Source organism: Schistocerca piceifrons, chromosome 8, assembly GCF_021461385.2.
Source record: "Schistocerca piceifrons isolate TAMUIC-IGC-003096 chromosome 8, iqSchPice1.1, whole genome shotgun sequence".
Taxonomy (NCBI): domain Eukaryota; kingdom Metazoa; phylum Arthropoda; class Insecta; order Orthoptera; family Acrididae; genus Schistocerca; species Schistocerca piceifrons.
Window position 1 is genome coordinate 273028491 of NC_060145.1, and position 22055 is coordinate 273050545.

Sequence of the window (22055 nt, forward strand, 5' to 3'; positions counted from 1 at the left end):
CAACTGATGGACTACTTCTACTGAAATGATGTCACTTGTTGGTGTCTGCACCTACTCAACATTGCTGGGTGCAACTGATGAACTGATTCTACTGAAATGATGGTCACTTGTTGGTGTCTGCACCTACTCAACATTGCTGGGTGCAACTGATGAACTGTTCCTACTGAAATGATGTCACTTGTTGGTGTCTGCACCTGCTCAACATTGCTGGGTGCCTCTGATGGACTGCTTCTACTGAAATAATGTCACTTGTTGCTGTCTGCACCTGCTCAACATTGCTGGGTGCAACTGATGGACTGCTTCTACTGAAATGATGTCACTTGTTGGTGTCTGCACCTGCTTAACATTGCTGGGTGCCACTGATGAACTGTTTCTACTGAATTAATGTGACTTGTTGCTGGGTGTACCTGCTAAACTTTACTGGGTGCAACTGATGGACTGCTTCTACTGAAAAGATGTTACCTGTTGGTGTTCTTTTTTTGTATAAACTAATCATTGAAGGCATTTTATGTGAACATTTGCATAAACTGATTTTTTGTATATTGTAAACTATTATGTAAAGTCACATGTATGAAAAGAAGTTGTATTGCTTACTGTATTTCATACATTAGGTTAGTGAAAGGTCAGTGCAAAGCCAAAATTTTAACTAATTATGTGATGTTTAGGTATTAATATTATCTTTTGTTTTTGTCTGTATTTTTGTGGACGAATTTGGTGGTATTTTCACCACCAATGCTGGCAAAAATACCATCAAATTCTGGCCTGTGGAGGAGGGGCATATGAAAGGTGGCTACACTGTGCCACTGCGCCAGAGAGTGCGCCAAAGAGTACTATTAAGCCGCCTCCACAGTGCTTGTTAGGAGATCGGAGAGGACAGTGTGTGTTTGGAGTTCATGGCAGTCAGTGCTTGTGGAGAGATCGGAGAGGACAGTGGTTGTTGAGAGTTCATACCGAGATGTGCTAGTGGGCACTGCTTGTCGTGAAATCGGAGGGATATGTTGTAGTAAAGAGTGTTGTTCCATGTTGTATGCAGTTATTTGATGGGAGAGATAGCAGATGTTATTGTATTGTGTGCATTTCGTCAATATATATAAAGGTAAAACTTATAATGTTCCTTTATTAGTTGTGTATCTGAAATAATGTGTCACTACAGGTTCAGTCAACAAAGCATCTGGCTCGTGTTCTTGGATTAGAGTGTAATTGTGATTTTCTTGCGTAATTATAGTTTTTCTAAATTTCTTTTGTCACGTCAGTATAGTTGGTATTAAAAAATTCTTGTCTTGTCGGAAAAGAACCGTGCCAGATGTGGGCGTTGAGTCACACTCCCACATACAGAACAGTTACTCTTGTGCTTGGATTTTGTAGGTTTTATAGTTGCTGGGGACTTAATTAATTAACTGTGTTTACGAAAATTTTCTTACATTGTTCTTTGCAGTCAGATTGCGTAATAATAATAGTCAGGGCCAACCGATTACGAGACACAGCGTAATCGGACATACAGCAACGAAAAAAAAAATCATTTTCAATCATTTATTTAATTAAGCCCCCATGCAACCTTCACCGAGGAGTCAAGCAGTATATTGCTCCCTCCTATGTATACCTCGTGAAGAGACCATGAGGATAAAATCAGAGAGATTAGAATTCACACAGAGGCATACCGACAATTTTTCTTTCCACGAACAATACGAGACTGGAATAAAAGCGAGAACCGATAGTTGTACTCAACGTACCCTCCGCCACACACCGTCAGGTGGCTTGCGGAGTATGGATGTAGATGTAGATCTAGTTTAAGTAGTGTGTAAGTCTATGGACCGATGACCTCAGCAGTTTCATCCCCTAGGAATTCACAAACATTTGAACAACAGTGCAAAGTGCAGGTTTGATTAGCATCTGCATCTATATTCAAGCACGTATTTCTCGCTATGTTTCCATATGTTTGTTCAACTTTTGTACAGAAGATTAGTTCCCAAACGGAGGATAATTAGCTCTAGTGATAAAGTGAAACTTTCCAAGGGGTAAAAACAAAAGGGTTCGATTTTGTTTTGGTACCGAAGCTAAATCATTTTTAAAAAGATAATAGCTATTGTTATTATTATTTCGTAAGACAGTAATGCTGATTGCATAAGATATCAGTAATTACATTTTCTATCAAGCACTAGCATTAATGCGTGACTTAATATGGCGGAAGTTTCAACTTGTGAAACGGGTGTGTGAACATCATCTTCCTCGCATATTCCACCCAGTACACACATGCTTTGCACCATGCACCTATGAGAGAAAAAACTGAGATACATACATCACATATCCATAACTATCTCACTAATATACCTTCTCCGACTTGTAGGTATCGCCCGCAGTGGACCAGAGATTGCTTAATGTTTCACTTCTCAGAAGATAAATGAACTAATTGACAGCACAATAGAACAGTAACTATGTAATGACTATTACAATGCTACCGGGCCTACACAATATTGTTATTATTGTTGATGGCTGTGGTCAGACAAAGCACTGGCAGCCTGAAGTCTTCCAATTACTGTCGGTTCAGAAGTAAGTAGTCCAGCAACCAAGTGATTTACAAATAGTAGGCCTAAGTATAGCAACACATTTCAACTTGTGTGGCTTGTAAGTGGGGATGCAGGGCGTTGGTGAAGCATGTGTCACCATGGAGAGGAGTGGTGTAGAGCGACCATGTTTCGTAACAATCGCCTACACTCTGAGGAGAAATTCTAGATAGCATTCGTGATGTACAGAGAAATGCTTCATCAGCCTATAAAACAAGGTTATTTACAAGTGAGCCTTAATGGGCCGTGAAGTAGATGTCAGGTTGCGACAACGGTCGGTAATGGAGTTCCTCTTCAAGACCGGCGATAACTCTGCCACATAGATTCACAGGAAGTTGCTCTCTGTTTATGGGGAGGACACAGTGGATCGCAGCAGTATCCAGCGGTGGTTGCAGAGGTTTAAAGAAGGTGATCTCTCTACTGGACAATCCACGATGCAGCAGACCATCGACTTCAGTGAGTGATGTGAATAAGCAGACCATTGATCAAATCATCCAAAATGATTGATGTGTGACGCCACGATAGCTTGCTGAAATGACTTGTTTGTCATTGCGTTGTGTGGTATCACTGGTACAGTCACTAGGGTACAGAAACATCTGTGCACGTTGGGTGCCTAGATTATTGACAAAAGAAATGAAAACGATGAGGAATAATGTGTGCGAGGGTCTCATGAAGACTTCTACTGAAGAATGGAAACAGTGTTTTGACGGCTTCATTACCCAGGATGAAACATAGTTATTTTTGTCCGAACCTGAGAGCAAAACCCAATCCACGGTGTGGCGTCATCTGGGTTCCCCTCGGAAGAAGAAACCAAGGCTTTCACAAACAGCAGGGCGAAAGGTGATGGCCTCCTTCTTCTGGGATCAGTGTGGTGCCATTTTCATTGACTTTTTGGAATCTTGCTCCACAATTAACTGGAACCGTTACTGTTTGTCATTGGACAAGCTGCGACGTGACATCAAGATCCACAGACCACAGCTTCAGGGTCAGCTCATCACACTACACAATGCCAATGCCAGACCCCATACAGACCTTATTATGCGGGACAAAATCATGAAAATGGGTTGGAAAATTATCCCTCATCCTCCCTGCAGTCCGGACTTGCCTCCATCTGATTTTTACCTCTTTGGTCGTCTGAACGCCCACTTGCGCGGTGAAACATTTGACAGTGAGAAAGACCTTATTTCCTGTGTCAAGCGACGGTGTAAAGTCAATCCCCAGAATTTTACCAAAGAGCATTTACATCATGGAGAGAACGTTTTTCGCGATGCGTGAAAGCTGATGAAGGCTACATTGAGAAGGCTCATAGTATAGCTAAATGTTCCAAGTACGTTCACAAAAAGTTTCATTCTCCTCCTGCATAAACGACTGTGCAAAACTTTTTGAACGCCCATTGTATTAATGACACTGGTGGCAATGGGGGGGGGGGGGGGCGGGGGAGGTACTAGCTAATATCTGATTGCATTCATGGGTAATGGTGTAAGAAAGGTTGGGAATTACCGTATTACAATCTTAAAGCAGGGAGTATAATTTCATCTAAAGCATAATTGTGGCTACAGTGGTACATACAATAGCCCGTGCATGAAAGACGTAGTACAATAGATCACCACAAAAGAAAGACTTAAACAAAACAGTTTCATATGCATTAGAAAATGTTGCAAACAGTTCACTAGACGAGGATGTGATGAATTCAAAGATCAGATGGACAAATGTAATCTCGATTCTGTACCATGCCTCGAGAACTTACTGTCTCAGCTAAGAACGAACGTTACGTTTGAATATAGAGAAATCCACGCTAAAGATATGGAAGTGCTGCAAGTACTGATACACCCAGTTGCACAGACCTGAGATTGATCAACAGAAACTGATCTGATTCTACCTGATGCAGTACTCAACTACAGCCAACGGCCTTGCCGCAGTGGATACACCGGTTCCCGTGATATCACCGAAGTTAAGCGCTGTTGGGCGTGGCCTGCGCTTGGATGGTGACCATCCAGCCACCATGCGCTGTTGCCATTTTTCTGGGTGCACTCAGCCTCGTGATGCCAACTGAGGAGCTACTCGACCGAATAGTAGCGGCTTCGGTCAAGAATACCATCATGACGACCGGGAGAGCGGTGTGCTGACCCCACGCCCCTCCTACCTCCTATCCGCATCTTCCTCTCTGGATGACATGGCGATCGAATGGTCCCGGTAGGCCACTCGTGGCCTGAAGACGGAGTGCTTTTTACAGTACTCAACTACAGCAGCGCTTCTGCTTCCATGAACATGCCGACTGCAGCCTAAAGAAAGCCTAGACTTCACATGGTCCGTTTAAATCGGAAGTTCTCGGCTGTATAGGCAGCGCGCAAGCCTCTGATTGGCTGGGGTGCATCCCTGCCAACGCTTCAAAACTTGGCGAAAATATGACACAGCGTTATCGTTAAATAATTTGTAGCGCGCATAGCCAATGCTTTATCGGGGTGATGATTTTCAATGTACGACGCAACCGATTCCCATACTTTCAGAATTTCTTTCACTGCGCCAGAAGATTATTGCTTTGCTGTTATCGCCAGCGCCGCCTCCTCCTCTGAAGAACTCTGTAACGCCGGAAATGCATATCCTCCTATTTCCATCTATTGTACTATTATTTTTTTTCCTTGTTTTGTTACCTCAAGATATGACATTTCTGTCTCTTTATATATTGTAATTGTTTTACTGTTTGTATATATATATTTATGCATTTATGTCGATGTATAATTGGTTTGTTGTGTAAAGATTATTTGTATTTTTACGCTGGGTCTTGCCTAGGGAAAACTGCTATCGAACGATTACATCGATAGGTCGTGTGAAGACTCAAAGTGGGTAGGATCTTTGGTAGTGTTAACTCTGCCGCGTGAAGCGCGGGCAGAACAGGGAGAGTCTGGCGGGAGTAGCGAGTGGAGCAGGTGTTGTGTGACGCTCCCGCGAGTTGCCGCGCTTTCGGGGTTTGGCAGCATGTAATTGCGCTCGACTCGCGATGATAGTTTCTGACATGGTGTCGCGGACGGGAAGCATTAGCTGGCGCACATCAAGAGCCCGTTTCGCCTGGTGACCGTGTCGAGAAGAAGGCGCGCCAACATCCAGCTTCTGCAACAGCGACGGCCGACAATGAGTGACTGTCGCCACCTCCTCGATCGACGGCTTGAAACCTTCAATCAGCCAACAAGGAAGACTAAAAGCACGTAAAGTTTCAGAACTGTATGGCAGACCTCAGCTTTTCAAATTGTTCCATTTGCCTCGCAAAATTACAGCAACTTAGCATGAACCTTTGTTGCTCATTGTCCCAATTGCATTGCCAAGCAGGGTCCCTTCCTTTTCCGAAATGAACCCGAGTGTCGTTGAAATTCAAACGCCAGCATTAAAATAATATAATTAGATTTCACTGCTTTAATTTCAAAGTTCAGTAGCTGGCTACAATATTTAGGTTACACGAGCACAAATTTAGAGTGCGAGTTTTGTTAGCATATTTTAGCTTACCTGTGACTGCAGCTCAGCTTGGTACGTACTAAATTTTACTATTGTTAATAGTTCAGAATCATTTAATTCAAGTTCAAAGTTAAATCTCTTGTTTCTAAATTGCGTAGATTCAAGTAGCTTTAGAAATGATTGTTGAGGTAGTCCAAGACTAACTGGATTTCGATGTGCTTCAGAAAGAAAGCTCACTATTAACTTCAGTCACTAAATTAACTTTCGATTTTCCGGTTTTATTAATTCTTTTGCTAAATTAAGTCAGAGTGTAGCGAAATTTATTACTTCTGACAAACTTTCAGATTTCACACTACACGTGTCAACCTTCAGCTGCCACGCTTCTAGTGTTAATTATATGTGTAATAACCTTTCTTTTTCAGTTACTATAGTAATTGTCCTTAGGACTGGCGACCGTGATTTCCCCCAAATCTCAAATATCTAATTACCGCTAGTTAATTGTTAACGTAACGGCCGCACATTTACTTTCTTTATTAACTTTACCCCTTTTCAAAATTAATTTCCACCAGTATTATTTGCATTTGTCCTTTCATTTAGATGTAACCCTTTCCTCCCTCTTTACCGACAGATTAACTTCGGTGACGATTCCTTTTCCCAAATTTCCATTAGGTACACGCGGTTTAATTTTTCACTGTCATTAAGGTCGATAAGTGAGGGGGAGGTTACACGTGGCGACCTGGTGACAGGACAATCTTTGGATTTGAGGTTGTTCTGGACACGAATTTTGTATGTTGCGAATCTCGTAACGAAGTACTGGTTACGTACAGGCCGTTACGTCAGCGAGAATAAGTAGTGGGAGTAATCCTAATTATATTTGAGATTTGGCAGTTATATTGAAAATTATTAAAATGAGTGAAGGCAACAACTGCCAAAATTTGGTAGACTTGGATACGGAACAATCGGTCGAACAGTGGGAAACGCGCGCCGCGGTACCCATTGTTCAGGGGCAGGCGGCTAGCATGAAAGACGCGACCGCCGAAACGCAACAAAGAGCAGAAATGGAATTCCAAAGTTTAGAAAATGTTTCGGAATCAGAAGTGAAAATCAAATCTGAATCCCTTGATGACGAATACGGGGGGACAATTAAAGAGGAAGCCGCTGCGGAAGTAAAACCGGTAGTTTCCGGGAATTTAACTGATTTATTGAATGTTTTGATTAACGAAATCAAGAGTCAATCGGTCAAGCTAGAAGCTCAGGCTGCCAAGCAAGAAGCTCAGGCTGCCAAGCAAGTGGCTCAGTCTGAAAAAATTGAACGAATGCTAGACAATCAGAACAAAGCTATTAACGTTGTTATCAACAATGTTGGAGTTGTTAACACAAAAGTTGATAAAATCAAAGAAGATATTGTTGTAATTAATACCGAAATCGGTAATCTTAAACAGGAAATGATAGGCGTTCAGGCGGAAATTGCGAGCATAAATACTCGTTTTAATTCTGAAATTAGCAGAATCGAGAAAAGTGTAGGAGAATCAGTTGCTCCGATCATCGAGAATAAGGTGACGGAACAAATTCAATTAGTGAAATAGAGGATCAAAAGAAGGTGGAAACTTTAAAGACTTTAGTATCCGAAGTAGATACCAAAGTGACGAAGCAGGCTAATACCTGCGAAGAGAAAAAAAGGGAAGTAGAAACGCTTGCGACAACCACTTGCCAAGTAATTACGAGAGTGTCGGAATTAGAAAAGAAACTTGACGAAAAACAGAGCTATGTGCCAATCTATGCACATAGTTCGGAATTGTTGACGAAAGAGGAGCGGTTCGACCCCTTGAAAAAAGGCGGTATACACGCGACGGATTTCATTAAGAATTGTGAAAGAGTTTTACCCAGATCATGGACTGATGAGAGAAAAATTAATGCGATTATTGATGTGTTGGCTGGTGATGCCAAGCGTTGGGGCTTAAACCTCAACATTACGAACCTGACTTTTGACGAATTTAAAAATTTGTTTCTGGCTGAATACTGGTCAGAGCAAAAACAGCAAAGTGTCTGGCGCGAATTTGTCGTATCGAGGCCTTTCGATGCGAATTCGCGCGGTTCGATGAAGGAGTTTTGTGAGGGCTGGATCCGCAAGTTGGGATATTTGCGTGATCGCCGCTCGGAATCCGAAATAGTCTGGGAACTCTACAAGAAGCTTCCAGATGATACAAAACGCTATGTAGGAAGCAATCACAGGACAATCAATGGTTTCCTGGGAAGAGTTGAGGACGAGGACTATTGGCGCAATAATCGCGACAGTGGTAGAGGCAGTGGTAACAACAACGGGTACCACAGCAACCACAACAACAATAACCATGGGAATAATGCATACCGCAACCATGGCAGCAATAACAATAATGGTTCGGACCGTAATAACAATCGGTACAATGCAAATAATAACAGGAATGACGGAAACCAGTATCATACTAACGTGATACGGGCTTCACAGAATCGTAATAACGCCAGAGGGTGTGGTCAGCCGCCTCAGCAGCATCCGGGGAGCGTATCTGCTGGGACGAGACAGGGAAACCATTAGCGGCGCCGGTGAGGGGCCGACCAGGCGTGGAGAAATTTTGGCGGCCCAATAACAGGAGAAAACCCAGGTGTCGTCGTTATGAAAATTCCGTGTGGAATAATCAACGGCGGGAGAGTGTGCCAGTGTTAGGAGACAGGAGTGCGCCCACAAGTAGTAGATCAACTGTATACACGGCAGTAGAAAATACATTCACTGTCAGTGAGAACAATTTAAGTAGTGTTCCGGAAATCGATTATAAAGGGGCAGCTGTAATACCCACAGCGGAACTGGAGATTGAGTTTAAGAATGATTCGCAATTGTTGAGAGAAGATCAGATGTCGGATAACACGTCCGTCATTGAGCGAGGGGATGCAGAGAGGGATGAGGTCTGGTTAAGGCAGTTCGGTCGCTTATACGACGAACTAAGAGATTATAGGGGCCTGTACGGGAGAAGCATTTATGGAGAGCGCGGGCAGAATTTGCCGCGTCTCGTCCCACAGGAAGATAGTATTTGTGAAGTGATGGAAAGTTCTGGCCCTAACCGGCAGACTTTACCAGAAATAGTTGATGTTAATGGGGAGCACGAGCAAGATTCGTCGTGTTTCGTCCCGCAGGAGTTAGATGTTGAAGTAGTAACGGAAAGTTCTGGCCCTAACCGGCAGACTTTACCGAAAGTTATAGTGATAGAAGTAGCCGACCCATCCGACGCAAACCTCCAGTTTAAACGTTGCGAGAGTATTAAGGAGAAAGATTACGAAAATTTTAGTGATAGCCGGACACGATTGGTAGAAAAGCACATAGATTACAGCGTGTATGAGGCTAGAGCTGACATTATACAGTCAGACGATAGCAGTGTGGGTTGCGCAGATCCAGAGGAAGTAATTTCAGATGCTACTGGCCACATTCCTCCAGGTAGATTGACAGATGAGATCAATCTGACCAAAGTGGAATCAACGAAGGTGACAATTAGTGAATTGATAGCAAAGCAACACTCACTAGTTGACGAGTTACAGGAAAAGGTTTCGGTATTGGAGGCGAAGCTAGGGACTAAGCCTCAGGACAAACGTGTTGAAATTAAAACTGTAAGTGAACAGAGGCTGAAAAAGCCGCCAGATAAACCGGATTTAGGATCAAAGCCGGATGATTTGTTCTGGAATGACCTGGATATAGAGGAGGATTTACTGTGGGAAAATAAAGAAACAGTCGAGGACAAGTGTAGACGGGTAGTAGTGTCTGTTAATATGCACGACCTACAACTAAACGTGTTGATTGACACCGGTGCAGAATTGAGCGTTGTATCTGGGAAAATATTTGAGTTACTGAAAGATAGACCTGGCATCGTAGTTATGCCAGTAACAGGAGTGAAAATTATCGGTGCTACTGGGAAGGCCAGTAAACCGGTCACAAAACAGATTTTTGTCCACTTCGAGATATGTGGGGCACGATTTGAACAAGAGTTTGTCGTCGTGCCAGACTTGACTACGGAAGTAATTATCGGGTTAGATTGGCTATTAAAGTACCGTGCAGTGATTAATTGCGAAAGCAAAACTTTGACATGTACGTCCCAAGATAAAACAATAGTAGTTAGTTTTGACGAGGCAGGAGACGGTGTGCATAGGCAATACCAGCCTACACACATTGTTAACTGGCCGAATGATATTGACCTAGGTATGAATTTGAACGACTGTAATGTGAGGAATCTCGGCATTGACAATAATGTAGAAAGTGAATTGGAAAGTATTGTAGACGGTGTGTCAAACGTAACGCACGAACAAAGACGAGGCCGACTTTGCCGTACCTATTGCCATCACAACCATAAGGCATGGGGCAAATATGTAGCAGTATTTGAGAGAATTATGAACACCTTGAGACATGAATCTACGGGATTTTCTCCAGAGGAAATCCTGTTGGATGACAGAAGTAAAAGTTTAGTGGAAGAGGTAATCAAATTCCCTCCACGGATTGACATTAGTATTGGTGTGAAAAAAGATCGTTTGCGAGAAGTAATGAAGCTAAAAGCTGATGCTCGCATACGTCGTCATGACGCTAAAGCGCGTTTTGCTAAGTTTGCAATCGGAGACTTAGTACTTGTAAAAGCTCATGAGAAATCGAGCGAGATAGACAATGAAATCTCTAAATTTAAGTTTGTTTATAATGGACCATATAAAGTCATTGGTATACCTCACACAAATGCTTATTGCTTAGAGTATCCAAGCTCTGGAAAACGATTAGGTATACGGAATATAGTAGATTTGAAATTGTACCAACCAAGGATTGATTAGTACCACAGATAGGGTAATTTGTACAGTATGTAGATACAGAGTGTAAGATTTAAGGATGTGCCATGTGGCGATGCTTTTGCCTGACCTAGAGGTCATTAAAGAAGTTGTAATTAATAAGTAATTTATGTTGATTAAATGATTTAAGAGTTACTGAATATTAATCAATTTAAAAATCCAAGCTGCTAGTTTAAGTTTTCAGCTGAGTCACAGTAGATTAAGCAATGTAAATATGATTTTGTAACTAGGTGTAAGATTCCATGAATATGTGTTTTACTAGTCATTGCCGATGTACTTAGACGCTGTTTTAAGTTTCAGGCTAGTACATGCGTGTGATGATGGACAGTGTTGAGTTATCCACTGTGATAGTGTTTATGGACTCCTTGAGATTACTCGGGAGTGAGTTTTTCCGAAAGAATTCAGTGAAACGGACGTTCTGGAAACGCCGTCACAAGGGCGAGTGAGATAAAGCGTGCCGCACACGCGGGCGCAACAATGCTGGCGAGGCGGAGCCGCTGTCGGCTCTTGTGCCGCTGTCGGCATTCTTTGTATTTGCGAGTACGGAAGGCGGAATTGTTTTTTCTTCCTGGACAGCTGAAAGAATTCTGCTGTTAATATTCATGTTTTTGTCGATCTGCTGTACATTATTTTCTTGTTTAGCGTTAAATAGATTCTCGTGACGAGAATATTAATTATGAAAAGGTTATATAAAATGTGTAGTCTATTTAATTATTTATTTGCGTATTTTGATCTACCTGTTTTTATGACCATGCACTCTAATTAATTTTGCAAATAGTATTCCATTTCTCATAGTGTTACGAATTTTAATGATTTTGGAATAGCTAAACCATTTTCTATATCTTCTATGAATTTTAATATGTTGTCAACCTGTTTTATTTTGTGCAAGATGACAGAGTGGAATAAGATAAGGAGTGTCTCCACTCAGTTATTATGGTCTAAAAATTGATTTATGGTTAATTAGACGAATGCTAAATTTTGTTGATGTTTTGAGCATATGCATTTCCGCTGTTTTTTTTTGGGACATTTTCTGAGTCTGTTTACGTTACACGAACATCCTCAGACAATGTGGGGCACGTGTAACGCCGGAAATGAATATCCTCCTATTTCCATCTATTGTACTATTATTTTTTTTCCTTGTTTTGTTACCTCAAGATATGACATTTCTGTCTCTTTATATATTGTAATTGTTTTACTGTTTGTATATATATATTTATGCATTTATGTCGATGTATAATTGGTTTGTTGTGTAAAGATTATTTGTATTTTTACGCTGGGTCTTGCCTAGGGAAAACTGCTATCGAACGATTACATCGATAGGTCGTGTGAAGACTCAAAGTGGGTAGGATCTTTGGTAGTGTTAACTCTGCCGCGTGAAGCGCGGGCAGAACAGGGAGAGTCTGGCGGGAGTAGCGAGTGGAGCAGGTGTTGTGTGACGCTCCCGCGAGTTGCCGCGCTTTCGGGGTTTGGCAGCATGTAATTGCGCTCGACTCGCGATGATAGTTTCTGACATGGTGTCGCGGACGGGAAGCATTAGCTGGCGCACATCAAGAGCCCGTTTCGCCTGGTGACCGTGTCGAGAAGAAGGCGCGCCAACATCCAGCTTCTGCAACAGCGACGGCCGACAATGAGTGACTGTCGCCACCTCCTCGATCGACGGCTTGAAACCTTCAATCAGCCAACAAGGAAGACTAAAAGCACGTAAAGTTTCAGAACTGTATGGCAGACCTCAGCTTTTCAAATTGTTCCATTTGCCTCGCAAAATTACAGCAACTTAGCATGAACCTTTGTTGCTCATTGTCCCAATTGCATTGCCAAGCAGGGTCCCTTCCTTTTCCGAAATGAACCCGAGTGTCGTTGAAATTCAAACGCCAGCATTAAAATAATATAATTAGATTTCACTGCTTTAATTTCAAAGTTCAGTAGCTGGCTACAATATTTAGGTTACACGAGCACAAATTTAGAGTGCGAGTTTTGTTAGCATATTTTAGCTTACCTGTGACTGCAGCTCAGCTTGGTACGTACTAAATTTTACTATTGTTAATAGTTCAGAATCATTTAATTCAAGTTCAAAGTTAAATCTCTTGTTTCTAAATTGCGTAGATTCAAGTAGCTTTAGAAATGTTTGTTGAGGTAGTCCAAGACTAACTGGATTTCGATGTGCTTCAGAAAGAAAGCTCACTATTAACTTCAGTCACTAAATTAACTTTCGATTTTCCGGTTTTATTAATTCTTTTGCTAAATTAAGTCAGAGTGTAGCGAAATTTATTACTTCTGACAAACTTTCAGATTTCACACTACACGTGTCAACCTTCAGCTGCCACGCTTCTAGTGTTAATTATATGTGTAATAACCTTTCTTTTTCAGTTACTATAGTAATTGTCCTTAGGACTGGCGACCGTGATTTCCCCCAAATCTCAAATATCTAATTACCGCTAGTTAATTGTTAACGTAACGGCCGCACATTTACTTTCTTTATTAACTTTACCCCTTTTCAAAATTAATTTCCACCAGTATTATTTGCATTTGTCCTTTCATTTAGATGTAACCCTTTCCTCCCTCTTTACCGACAGATTAACTTCGGTGACGACTCCTTTTCCCAAATTTCCATTAGGTACACGCGGTTTAATTTTTCACTGTCATTAAGGTCGATAAGTGAGGGGGAGGTTACAACTCCTCTGCACTACTTCCTGTTGCGAAAGACACTGCAACTCTATAAGCTCCCCTGTGATCATTTCTTGGCTGTGATCTTCCGCAAACTCGTCTATATCATTGTCATCCAATTCTAGTCCCATGCTCGTGGCCAAAGATACAATCTCTTTGACTACAGGCTTCACAGGTACTAACTTAAAGGGCTCAGAGTCACATTCGACAGCGCACTCCGGCCAAAGCTTCTTCCAAGCGGAAGTGAGAGTTCTCTTGGTAACCCATCCCCACGCCTTTTCGACCATCTTGATGCAGGCAGCGATGTTGAAGTGATATTTCCAAAACTCTCTGAGAGTGAGATGGTAGCTTCAGTCAACTCAAAGCAATGTTCGAAGAGTGCTTTAGTATACAGCTTCTTAAAGCTAGAAATAATACTGGTCCATAGGCTGGAGTAAACGAGTGTTGTTTGGAGGCAGATTGGTTCAAATGGCTCTGAGCACTATGGGACTCAATTGCTGTGGTCATAAGTCCCCTAGTACTTAGAACTACTTAAACCTAACTAACCTAAGGACATCACACACACATCCATGCCCGAGGCAGGATTCGAACCTGCGACCGTAGCGGTCGTGCGGTTCCAGACTGTAGCGCCTTTAACCGCTCGGCCACTCCGGCCGGCTTGGAGGCAGAAATTGGATCCTGACGAATTGAAATTCTTCAGGGAGGTCGTCCTTTAGGCCTGGAGAATTGGCAGAAATTTTTTCCATAACAAACAAGACGTGCACTGGCAGATTCATATGAAGCAAATATTTTTTCACCGAGGGAACAAACACTTCATTGATCCAATCACAAGAAAGGTCACGTGTCACCCAAGCCTTGTTGTTGGAGTTCCACATCATATTTAACACGCTCTTCTGTTCTTTACACCTCCTGAAGGCTCCTGGAGTTTCTGAATGGTAAACAAGCAGCGGTTTAATTTTCAAATTGCCGCTTGGATTGGCACAGAATAGCAATATGAGACGGTCTTTGATTAGCTTGTGACCGGGCAATGTGTCTCCTGTGCTATTATAAAGGTACGCTTCGGCATATTTTTACAGCATAGGCGCGTCTCTTCACAATTAAAAACCTGTCGCGGCAGATAACCCTCAGAATCTACGGACATCTTGAATTTGCTGACGAAGTTCTCTGCTGCCTTTGTGTCGGAGCTGGCTGCTTCGCCATGCCTCACACAGCTGTGGATGCCCGTACTTTTCTTAAACTCCTCGAATCACCCACGGATTCACTGAAACACTTCTTTGGCCGCAAGTGGACGTAGCGTCTTCTTAACGAGGTCGGCGAAAACCATTCTCGCCTTCTCACGAAAAATGTTTTCACCAATAGTGTCGCTTTCCAATTGCTTTTCGTTTATCCATACAAGGAGCACCCTTTCGACGTTGTCCGAATACGAAACCGTTATTTAGATACTCTTGTCACTCCCTTTGAAGCATCTATCTCCTAAATTTTTCCCTTGTTCTTGAAGATAGTACAGACCGATTTATGTGCATGCTAAATCGGCAACGCTCGCGTTTCTCAGTGATTTTGCGTTTCATTTCTAAGGTCATTTTTTTTCTCTTGTGGTCGTCTTCTTGCGGTTCTACCTTCGGGGTCATTTCTACGAAGATTATTAAAATTTGCAGACATAAAAAAAGACACTGTGTGAACACGAGGTTCGAAAAATGTATGATCACAAGCTGCACTAATATGGTAGTAGAAAGAGCGCTAAGCCCAGACTGCAATATGCACTAAAGACATTGTTCATTCGCCACTGCCGACAGTGAAAGGTGTTCATATTGCTGAGCGTTTCCCCTGCCGCTCGACAATAGCTGGTGACGTCACACAAAATCGTCGTCACTCGTTATGCGAAACATCGGTCGTTAAGCGAGTAATTATTCTTTTACAATTTGTTTTACTCGTTATGCGGATTATGGGAGGTGCTCGTTAAGTGAGGTTCCACTATAGTCGTAACTCTGTTTCTTACTTCACGACTTGTAAATGATACATTGCACTGCATCCATTTCTGCAGCCACGTCGTTCCTTTGGCTGGTGGAAATCTTATAGATTTCTGAAACGAGTCCATGGATTCGTTTCATGTAACGTGACTTACCTAGGCATCCTACATGTTGCAACTTTTTCGAACCTGCCTTGCTAATTTTACTCTGGCAAGCCGACACTAAACCTCTATTTGTTTTATTTATCTCAGTGGATATTATTTTCTTCCTTTATCCCGTATTCCCTGACTGATTCTCGTCGGATGAGTGCGGGGATGGCTGAAAAGAGAAAACGTAAAAGGCAACGGAAAAGGGAACGAGCTCCGAAAAGAATGAAAAAGCATACTTCCCCATACTTTTAAAAAAGAGAAACCACTTATTAACTAGCTGCGTTTTAGATAGGACAGTTGAGGAAATGGGGCCTGGTAAGTATGGGCTATCTAAGACAGGAGAGAGACAGCTGGTTGGACGTTTCATACCCAACGAATTTCTCCCCTCTACTTTTTTAAGGCAGAGAAGCCATTGACTGGGCTCGGTAAGTGACAGAAATACTATTGGAAACACTCTTGTCTGGTCTTGGTAGAAAGGTATCAGAATTTCTTGTTTTGTTATTTTTCGTTTTTGATCCCTTTTACTTTAATTTAATTACAATAGTATTTGGTGCTGTTTATTCAGTTTTTGACGGCATTCTGGCGTGCTTATAAAGGTGTAATGAGGTGGAGTTTGAATCATCAGAATAGTATGTAATAAGTGACTAACTCCCTTGTGGTTGATTATTATCTGAGGTCTCACATTGCAGCTTGTGGCAAATTGCTTATGGCTGTGTGAAATGGCGTGGGCTGATTCTGTTTGTTCGTTGTAACGCGTTTCCATCCTGTTTCAGCCGCGCTAGGTGGCCGCGTGGTCTCAGCCGCCATGTCACGGATTGCATGGCCCCTCCTGCCGAAGGTTCGAATCCTCCCTCGGGCATGTGTGTGTGTGTGTGTGTGTGTGTGTGTGTGTGTTGTTCTTAGCATAAGTTAGTTTAAGTAGTGTGTAAGACTAGGGACCGATGACCGCAACTGTTTGGTTCCTTAGTAATTCACACACATTTGAACATTTGAACATCCTGTTGCCTGAAACTCGTGTATGTTGGTGATTCTCTTGCTACTAGTGATTGTTATGATACAGTGTATGGAGTTGAGGCTGTCAAACAGAATAATTACCCATAAGGTTGAAGATTTCGGCGTAACAATGATTTTCGAAGTTTGTAAGAGTTTCGGTAGCTCCAGGTTTCACTCTAGGAGCCTCAGTCTCCACTCTGTCACCGTCGTACTACTGTAGTGAACAGTAGATAGTATATTATCATGTTTCCGAGCGTATTTTCGAGAGAACAAGACTCCTTTCGTTTATAACAAACGAATCCTTCACTAAATTTAAACCACTGAGTGTAGGGGGAGTACTTGATGTTTACCGTCAGTGTTCTATTTTCTAAAGTAAAACATGTTGTAGCACTTGCCGTAAGTCTAAAGAAAAAAAAAGTAAATAAACGTTTGTCACTACAAATTATAGAGGAATTTCAACGGTTTTGTAAAACTGTTCCAAGTATATCACAACTTGTCAAATGGGGAAGAGTAAGAGTAGGAGAGCCTAGATACTGATGTACTTCTCGTGTCATGACTGCGACTGAATTATGTGCAGTAAGTCCGTACATCATATGTGCTCCGTTATGTCACATTCTAGCACCTGCTTGTTAATAAGCCGTTATTCCGTTGAACGAAATTAAACTGTTGTTTCTTTGGGTCGTATTGGACTGTATTCCATCCTGATCATTGATTACTAATGGAACAGGCGAGGAATGCGACGTGGGGGAGCAGACTGCTAATGGCGAACGTCGTTGGTAACCTTTCACGATTGTAGTGAATATCTTGTACAATGTAAACAATGGTTTATTTTTTATGCCTTTTCTGCCTCCCTTCGTGTCATGATAAATAATTACAGCACTGTTCCAGCTTTGGGGAATGTCCTTACTTTACAAACATTCTGTACCTACATAGTTACGCGAGTTTCTTTTATAAATGATTTCCTCCATCTTTGATCATTCCTGTCGTAACACAGTCACCCCTCAGTGCCTTGCTCTCCTTCGTTCATCGAACGGCTTTAAATACTTCATCTGACGTTACTTCAAGAATGTGACCACCTTCATTATTAAGCGTGCTTACGAACACTTGAAGTGACTGTTGGTAAGTACTGTCCAGTGAACAATGCAGTGACTCTGTGATTGTCGCCTATGGCCTTCATCTTTTCGGGTAGTAACGCTTCCGTTTGATGTTTATTTCTGATGGAGATTACTACGTTAGGTAGTCTCCTTGATGTGCTTCACCCTTATCTTAGCCTGTTGGGCAAACTTTGAAGCTTCTGAAGTTCGGATCCCAAGTGTATTTCGCAACAACTTGTCGAAGACACAACTTTGTGCCTTTCCTTTGCGATTCACGGCCGTGACTTGTACCCTCAGAGGCGGGGGTGGCCTGCACGACGTGTGGGAGTCTTTCTCACGATAAATGTTTGAGTGGCGGCGCCGTGGCGTGCACCGTCGTGCGGCCCTATCCCCACCACCTCACCGTCCCCAGCTCCCTTTCCCCAGACAAGCCTTGACCGCTGTTCACCTGGTCACACAGTGCAAGTAGAATTAGGTGAGAATCCCGAGTCACACATACGAACGCCAACGTCTTTCAAAGCCGGCTTGGCGGTTATAGCTGTAACGTCTGCGTGGAGCAACATTCTTTCTACTTTCCTAACCCGCACTGAGACAAAACTGAGTTTTGTGATCGGCAAATAAATTATTCAGACATGGTTGATTGGTTGAGTACGGAAATGGGACCCAGCAGCTAGGTCATCGGGATTATTCAAACATGCAAGCTTGTTTCAGACACCGGAGATGTGTTTTGTGACGTCCCGAAGCAATTGAGACCTTTCACTTCCCGATTTTTTTCCGGAATGGAAGACATTAAAGTATGATGATTTTAATTAACGTCATAGTCAGAAGTAACAACTGGAGAAAAATAACATTTCTCTCCGTTTCGTTTTCCAACATGGTGAGACATGGGACAATCAGGATAATTCAAAAGAACTTCCCGCGTTTCAGAGGACGCTGCGCAGAGACTAAAAGGTATACAGAAAACAGACACACAAATATGTATACAATTAGTGAGGCGGAAAAAATCAATATGTCCGTGCAGTTTATTGACACGAATTGTCCGGAAAGGCAAGGTAGCAACCTGCCTTGCTAATCTCTTCATTTGATTGCCTACCTGCAGACGCGAACTAATTCCATGCTACAATATAGAGTGGAGTGGAGTTGAGGGTTAAAACTGAAACCTGGAGACAGCAGAACTTACAGATGAAAGGTTTAATTCCATGAGTTTTGCAAACCATTAGCAAGATCATCTTTACCAGTGGAACTTTGATAGCACACAGCACATTCTCACTGGTTCTCAGATAACCTGTCGTGCTACACGTACTGCCCAATAGTAGTGAATGGATTAAAAATACAAATACTAGAAGAAACCTCCAATTCCGTAATGGAGTGTACATGTGTTATCACTACGACCACACATGATCTACACCATGTTTAATTTTCTGTCTTTACAAAGCAGTTAGCTTTTCACTTCAATCAATCTCATCGCTCGTTGCTCACTACTTTTGGCAATCGGTTGCCTTCAGTAATTTTCAAATTAGACTACAGATTAGTGTAGTCAGTAACTTTTGTTATTATCTACATTACGCGCTTCATAGGATTATAATTCCATCATCAGACGGATTTCTGTGAATTAATGGCTCTTGAAACTCTATCTTTGCTTAATTCATAGTTTATGTAATGTATGAGGTGCAGATACAAGTGGAAGAGGAGCCAGTGACCACAAAAAGACGGTGTTATATGTTAACCGAAGGTTATACATGCAACACATATGTGCCTTAATAACTGAAATAAAACAAAACGTGATGGAGGTACACTATGTGATTAAAAGTATCCCGACACCTGGCTGAAAATGAGTTACAAGTTCGTGGCGCCCTTCATCGGTAATGCTGGAATTCAATATGGTGTTGGCCCACCCTTAGCCTTTGTGACAGCTTCCACTCTCGCAGGTATACCTTCAATCAGGTGCTGAAAGGCTTCTTGGAAAATGGCAGCCCATTCCTGACGGAGAGCTGCACTGTGGAGACGTATCGATGTCAGTCGGTGACGCCTGGCACGAAGTCGGCGTTCCAAAACATACCAAGGGTGTTCTGTAAGATTCAGGTCAGGACTCTGTGCAGGTCAGTCCATTGCAGGGATGTTATTGTTGTGTAACCACTAAGCCAGAGGCCGTGCATTACAAACAGGTGCTCGATCGTGATGAAAGACGCAATCACCATCCCCGAATTGCTCTTCAACAGAGGGAAGCAAGAAGGTGCTTAAAACATCATTGCTGTGATGGTGCCACGCAGAACAACAACGGGTGAAAGCCCACTCCATGAAAAACACGACCACACCATAACACCACCGCCCCAGGATTATACTGTTGGCACTGCACACGCTGGCAGATGACATTCACTGGGCATTCGCCACACCCACGCACTGCCATCGGATCGCCACATCGTTTACCGTGATTCGTCACTGCACACAACGTTTTTCCACTGTTCAATCCACAGAGTACCTGGTAGTAGGTGGCAGCACAATGCACCTCACATGAAGAACGTAAGTTTTTGGGGTGACCGAGTACTTTTACTCACATAGTGTATAATCATATGAAATCCTTCGTGAAAAGTGTAATGTAAGAAATGTAACTGCTTACAGCAATTTCGAAGGTTTTCATAAACCCATATGTAATGCGAAACCGACCGGCAGTTGGTGGACTAAATTCAATAAAGGAAAGTAGAAACGCAGTAACAGCAGAATGGGTCGGTCAGGAGCGTTCAATGACGTCGGAAATTAGCTAGTCATTGGATGGCACCTGAGTAACAAATCCATCAGGAACATCTGCATCCTTCTATATCTGACGAAATTGTTCTTGTGATTGTGAACTGGAAATGAGAAGGAGGAACTACAGCTAAACCAGCCAGCCGGACTGATTTACTGACCGGACAGGCTCCGTCAATCATTGCAGAGGAAGGTTCTAAAAAATCACACAGAATCAGCAGAAGGAGTCGCACATTAGTTTTGAAATGCTGCCAACAGTCCAGCTAGTACAATGACTGTGAGTAGAAAGTTAAAAGGAATGTGGTACCGTGGTGGAACATCTCATAGGCCACACGTTTCTGTATTCAGTGCTAAGCGACGCTTGAGGTGGTCCAAAATTAGGAGTGATGAATCACGCTATACATTGTTGCAACCCAAAGGAAAGGTACGGAGACAGCAGTGTAGTACAATGAATGTAGTGATACGGTTTGGAGTTGTTTTTCGTAGTTAGGCTGTGGTCCACTGATTGAGCTTAGGAAAATACTAAGTGCAGAAGTATATGAACACATTTGACAAACATTGTGTACGAAGTACAGTAGAGGAACAGTTCAGCGACTTGACTGTTTGTAATAACATGGCAAGGCACCATCTCATAAAGCAGTGACATTCCTGAAACGGACATGTCTGTTTAAGAATCCGGACCTGAACCCAATGCAGCATCCTTGAGTTCAGTTACAACGTCGAATTAGCTCGAGATGCTAGCGTGTAACAGCACTACTTTCTCTGGTTTTGTCTATGGAGGAGAATTGAGCTGCCACTCCTTTACAGACATTCCGACCCCGCAGTGTTAGTGTTCCCAGTTGTAACGGCGATGGGTGGAACACCCGACGTTTATGTCCACTAATAGGTGTGCGGATGCTTTTGATCACGATTTTTTTTCAATTAATTTTCATGAATGTCACGGTTAAGATTAACCTATTAAGTACGTATCTGAAGCGTATGATTCATTTTCGAGGCTTTCCATTTCTTTCGTCGTTTAATTTTACCGTGAATGAGTATGTGACATTATTTCTTACCTCCAGGGTTTATTATTCAGATTTATTAATTGAACTCAACCCGAATTGGATAGCAGATGTTGTGGGGGAAGGGAGTATAACGAACAAGTAATGATGCAAATGCCTGATTAAGGTCAATAAACACGTATACTCGGCGGTACAATGAGAACTTATACAAACGTAACCGGCAGAGAAAGGACGGCAGGATAACCACAAAGCAATCAATAGTAATTAAAATATAAATATTCTGAAGCCAGAACTAAATCACGAAAGAAATACAACCAATCACATTTTCAATACACTTTCGTGTTATCAGTGAGCGAGAACAAAATTAAGGAGAATCGTTAGGAGGGACACATTAACGGCACTGGAAGAAAATAGTTGTGTTGGAAGTAGCAAACGTAAGCTTGCAGAGGCGAGATAAACGTTGAGGAGGTTACCTGGCGAGGCAGAATGGTAGGGTAAAGCAAAGATGACATCTCCATCTCGCCTGTTGATTGCACCAATTGAGAGCCATAGTTAAAATATCCGCACCTACAAATTACTAGTCTGTTAA

The 22055-nt window shown here is 42.4% G+C and overlaps 1 protein-coding gene across 1 annotated transcript in view; it reads right to left on the reverse strand.

The window, feature by feature from the left end:
* The window catches only part of LOC124711998 (odorant receptor coreceptor), a 337140-nt gene that overhangs the window by 161577 nt on the left and 153508 nt on the right, over window positions 1-22055 (reverse strand). The window lies entirely within an intron of this gene.